We start from the raw sequence: 6,027 nt of genomic DNA on the forward strand, positions 1-6,027 counted from the left end.
TAGCATGCTCCTACAGGGAGGAGCCTTCCTTGGCACTCGCAGAATGTGCCCATCCCCCTGGTGAAATTAGGCTTGTAAGAAGCATTCCTCTGCAGCCAATAAAACAGGTTGTGGTATGTGTGCAGTCATCACTACAGTTTCTCTGCCTTGCAAATGTGTCCACAGGCACCGAAAGAGCAGAGACCCCTTTTTCAGAGGGTTTGTGCCAACTAGACTTCCTGTATATGATCGGAGAACAGTTCTCCCCAAACTTTCTTTTGTTATAAGCAAAAAATCTGCCCTTATTCCCTTATGGGGTATACAAGAGCCCTTATTGGGTTCTCCATCGGTCGGAGAATATAACAGAGGTCAACCAGAGAATTTCGAGAAGCAAAGCCTTTATTTTTGCTGTTGCAACAGGGTCCTTCCCCTCACGCAGGAGAACAAGGAAGGAACCCCAAACAAAGGTGTCCTGCCCTTAAAAAGAAATTTGAAAATTGGTTTCAGCCCAGCCCCCAGAAGCATCACCCATATGTCACAGAAGGGGTGTAGCCCAAGACCACCCTCCCTAAATTCATCATAGATACATCATGAAAGGGGAGGTTTGGGGGCAGTAATCTGAGCATCCTGGACCCTGCCCCCTGCCCCCAAAACCCAATCAAGTAAAAAAAAGAGATATTTACATTTCCCTGTTTCCCAGCCAAGTTAATCACACCCTTTTGTCTGGCACTCAGGTATCAGGATGCCAGGGATTATCAATTTAATTCCTGAGACAATGAGAAGGTTTCCCCCACCCTCCTTCTTCCTTGCAGAGGAACACCTGGTCAGAGAGAGTCAAAATGGTGTCAGTCAGGCCTGTCCTGTCTTCCTGTGCTGCTTCAGACATGTGCCTGTACATTCATTTACATGTTTATGAACAATTATTATATATATAACCTTAAAATTCTTACAACACTTTCTAGGTATCCATATTTTACTTGCTATAAAAGCCAAGTCAGCCAAAGAATATTTCAAAGGTTTTTCCATACACCCCACCCCAACTTTTAGTGTATTGACTATATTGTGTCCAAAGGTTAATACTTACCCTGTGTGACCTGTTTCTCTTGTTGTCCTCTCTGTTATCAGGGTTAACAATTATTTTCCTTCTGGGATCTGACAAAAGAGTTGAAGGGAATTGCCCTAAAACCATTGTGCTTTGTTAACATGGTGATCCTCAGCAAATGCACCCACGGACCTAAACAAACACAACTGGAACCTCCCACCTTCCCAAGTTTATTTGTTAAAAAATTAAATTTAAAGCAGCTGCAGCATTCACAGGAGTGTCACCAGGTGCTCAAAGCACTCAGGCCTGCCACAAATTTGCACAAGTACAGGTATACAGAGTACAGAGTGCCTGTGGGGTCAATAAAATAAGTTGTGCACACATCATATGTTTTAAGTATGTGACAAAGAATCCTTGCAACTGTAGTTGCTAAGTGAGGTATAAACTACAGCTCCCGCCTCCCAGGATTCTTTGGAGGAAGTCATGTGCTTTAAATGTATGATGTGTATAGAGCTGGGGTAGGAGGCTGGGGTCTCAGCACTGCATTTTGCAGTGAGCTCAGTCACCCTGTGCTTTAAAAGGGAAGGAAGGGGGCAGGATAGCTAAGCCCACAATACCCCTATCCAGGCAGCCAGCCTTAATGATGCATAGCAAATTGCTCAAAACAGAGTTTCTCCTGCTCAAAATTTGTTCTAGGTTGCTGCTAACCTGGGAGTCCGCCTTGTTAATCTTAACAGGGTTAAAAGGGATGTTACTATGGAAAGACCTATTGGCGAAGATTATCTGTAATCTGACAAGTGTGGCACATTAATTAGAATAACTAACAATAGCAGATAATGCTATTTTGAATTAACATATGCAGAATGTATGTGAGTTATGTTTCTGAGTGTCAAACTAGATGTTCCATGATCAGGGCCGTCTTAAGCATATCCAGCGCTGTGGTGCAAAGCTCCCTCCGGTGCCTCCCCCCGTTTCCCATAGTTTTTTAGGGAGGACGGCGCTGCCGGCGGGGCTGGAGGAGGCGGGCAGCAGTTGGAGGGCGGCTCCTGTGGCGGGGAAGAGGCAGAGGCTGGACGCGGCACCTCCTGGCTTAGCTGGCCGCTTTGTGCCGCAGTGGCCACAGCAGATGGAGGCTCCGGGCACAGCGCTGCTTCGATGCGGCATGGCGGAGGTGGGCAAGGGCGGCAAGCTGATGCAGGGAGGCGCCACGTCCAGCCTCCGCCTCTTCCCTGGCGCCCTCCAGAACTTGGCGCCCCGGCGCCCCGCGTCACTAGCTTCTATGGCTAAGGCAGATCTAATACTTTCTCCCATGCCATGACCCTGATCCAAAGCACACACACATACATCAAGGCTGCTGTTATCTGTGGAGAGAAAATATAAATACAGGCACCTGTATTGTGCCTGTCCTCCTGGCTGCGAAGAATATGAGTTCAATCAATCCCCTCTCCCCACTATGCTGTGGCCCTGATCTAAACTGAGCCCCTTGTATCTACTTTTAGAAGATGAAAATTGCCTCAGGAGATCCAGTCACAGCACAGCATCCCTCACTGTGAACTCACAAGGACTACAGAGGCATCCAGAGACAAGGCTCCTTCTTCCAAGTTAGACAACAATGTAGAAAATTATCAAGGCTGGAAAATTTGCACAATAAAGCAGGCTAGTCTCACAGGGGGCTTTCTGATTGTCACCTCATCAAATCCTTCAGTATGCAAAGCAGAAGGCAACAAAAATATCCTTTTTTGTCAAGTCATTAGGCTTCAGAAAAAAACGAAAGGAAGTTGAATTTCATCAATAATATACAATGCTGAAATGAAGCCCTTTCAGAAGACTGGATGTGTCCTTCAATCAAACAACTTCAATGTCATTTTCATATCTTGCTGTGATTTCTAGTGATGTGTGCAAACCCATGCTGCCTGATCCTGAAAAACATTCAGGCTTTTAAAGCTGGACCCAGTTTATTAATTTAAGCTGTTTATATACAGCTTAGTCACCAAAGTTTATGAGTGGTGCACATAAAGATTGCAAAAAAGCATAGAGTGGATAAAATCAATTAAAGGGAATCATACAAACACTTCAAAATAAGGCTTGCACTTTTAGGATGCAATCCTACCCAACCCAACCTGCACGCTGGAGTGACACAGCCATGGCTGCATCTTCACAGGGGGTGGGGTAGTAGCAGAATGCATAGCTGCCAAGTTTTCCCTTTTCTCGCGAGGAAGCCTATTCAGCATAAGGGAAAATCCCTTTAAAAAAGGGATAACTTGGCAGCTATGAGAATGACTAAGCCCAATTTGGACCAAATTGGTGTACAAGCTCAAAATGGGTGCTGATGCCACCACATGATAGCACTGAGACCAGCTCAGAAGCAAGCAGATCTGCTTGGCTAATTAAGCTGAGATGTGATTGTTTGAACACAACTTCATTGTGTGTTTATAAATCAGATATGTCAGTGCCTGAAAATCCCAGTCTGGTGAAAGAAAAGTACCCTATTGAATTATTACTTTACTATGTATTAAATTTCTATACCGCTCTTCATCCAAGTATCAAGAAGCAGTTATAACATAAAAACACAAAAATACATAACATAGTAACAAACATACCCACATTTAAAAGGCCAGATTGCTTAATTGACCAAAGGCCTGGGAGAAGAAGAGTGTTTTTGCTTGATGCCAAAATATAACAAAGGTGCCAGGTGAGACTCCCCAAGAAAGCATTCCACAAAGGGGCAGCCACTGTAGAAAAGGCCTGTTCTCATGTTGCCGCCTTCCAGACCTCTCATGGAGGAGGACAGGTGAGGCTTGCAGGGTCCAGGTTGGTTCATATGCCGAGAGGCGGTCCTTGAGGTATTGCGGTCCTGAGCCATTTAAGGCTTTAAAGGTCAAAACCAGCACTTTAAATTGGGCCCGGAAACTAATTGGCAGCCAGTGCTGTCAGGCCAGTGCAGTTACTGTGGCAATCCAGATGTTGCTGGAGTCCAATTCTCATTTTCCCTGACGGTTGCCCATACTGGCTGTGGCTGATGGGATTTGGAATCCAACAGGTTTCCCATCTCTATACTCTCATTTTTTTTTATTATATCACTTATCAGAGAGGTGATCCCTAAGAAGAGATTCTAGGGCTAAATGCTATAAATTAAGCCTTGCAATACAACAGATACAACCAGTTAACAAGGAATTTGGGGGCATCTTAAAGACTCAATAGATTTATTGTGGCATAAGCTTTCATGTCCACCACATCAGATGCATTCAGTTGGCAGATATATAAATACATAAATTATGAACAGGTAGAGCCAAACAGAAATGACGACTTCTACGCCTTCCAATTTGCATGAGTAATAACTGCACTTCTCACATTTTATGACCATTTTGGCTCTCTGTTTTACAACTCCTCATGCAAGTATATATCTGCCACTTCATGAATATGATTTGACACTAGATCACAAAAGCTTCTGATGCCACAGTAAAACTATTAAAGGTACAATGGACTATTGTTTCTGCAGCAACAACTAATAGTGTAATATTACACCCAAGGCAGCAATCCAAAGCGCACCATCCTGAATACAGTGGGATTTACAATTAATTAAGCTTATAATTAATTAGCTTAATTAATTAAGCTTATAATGAAGGCGGGACCCAGGTGGCGCTGTGGGTTAAACCACTGAGCCTAGGGCTTGCTGATCAGAAGGTTGGCGGTTCGAATCCCTGTGACGGGGTGAGCTCCTGTTGCTCGGTCCCAGCTCCTGCCAACCTAGCAGTTCGAAAGCACCTCAAAGTGCAAGTAGATAAATAGGTACCGCTACAGCGGGAAGGTAAACGGCGTTTCCATGTGCTGCTCTGGTTCGCCAGAAGCAGCTTTGTCATGCTGGCCACATGACCTGGAAGCTGTACGCCGGCTCCCTTGGCCAATAATTTGAGATGAGCGCCGCAACCCCAGAGTCGGTCACGACTGGACCTAATGGTCAGGGGTCCCTTTACCTTTACCATTAAGCTTATAATGAAATGTGCTTGATAGGCTGCTATCCTGCCCAAGCCTACTTCCGAGGGAGCCTTGCTGAACTCACTGCTAAAGCAAGTCTGTACTTAGAATAAACAATCTTGTTTCTCAGTAAATTTGCAGAGGATTCTTGCGCTGAGGCAATCCTATGTACATTTGTTGTTGTTTATAGTCATTTAGTCTTGTCCGACTCTTCGTGACCCCATGGACCAGAGCACGGCAGGCACTCCTGTCTTCCACTGTCTCCCGCAGTTTGGTCAAACTCATGTTCGTAGCTTCAAGAACACTGTCCAACCGTCTTGTCCTCTGTCGTCCCCTTCTCCTAGTGCCCTCAATCTTTCCCATCAGGGTCTTTTCCAGGGAGTCTTCTCTTCTCATGAGGTGGCCAAAGTATTGGAGCCTCAGCTTCAGGATCTGTCCTTCCAGTGAGCACTCAGGGCTGAGTTCCTTCAGAATGGAGAGGTTTGATCTTCTTGCAGTCCATGGGACTCTCAAGAGTCTCCTCCAGCACCATAATTCAAAAGCATCAATTCGGGAGCAACTTCCTGAGCACAGTGGAACTTGCCTCTCAAGCAGCATGCACAGAATTTCGTGGCAAGCAGAGATGTAACCCTGTGCACGTTGATCTAGAAGCAGGGCTCATTGCATACAGCGACAGTTACCCCCCCCCCCAGGAAAATATACCATACGGACAATCGTGCATTTGACCGGGAGAGGAACCTTATCACTAGATGCCTGGCAAGGCGCAGCTGAAGCCAAGGGCCGCCCTCATAATCTGTGGGGGCACCAGAAAAACAATGCAAGGGCAGGGCGCCGAAGGGGCAATGTGTATTTCTGCATATATTAATGACAGGAGTTCAGGGACGGATGCGGGACGCGCTCCATGGGGCCGCCTACATCCGCCCTTGGATGTACAGTACATTCACTACAAAGGCGTCGTCCGCGGTTGCGGCCTGCCCCAAAGCAGCGACATCTCTGAGCCGCATCCCGTTGCCATGACGCCCAGCCTCCAT

Source organism: Zootoca vivipara, chromosome 6 (genome assembly GCF_965207765.1).
Source record: "Zootoca vivipara chromosome 6, rZooViv2.hap1.1, whole genome shotgun sequence".
In the NCBI taxonomy this organism is placed as follows: domain Eukaryota; kingdom Metazoa; phylum Chordata; class Lepidosauria; order Squamata; family Lacertidae; genus Zootoca; species Zootoca vivipara.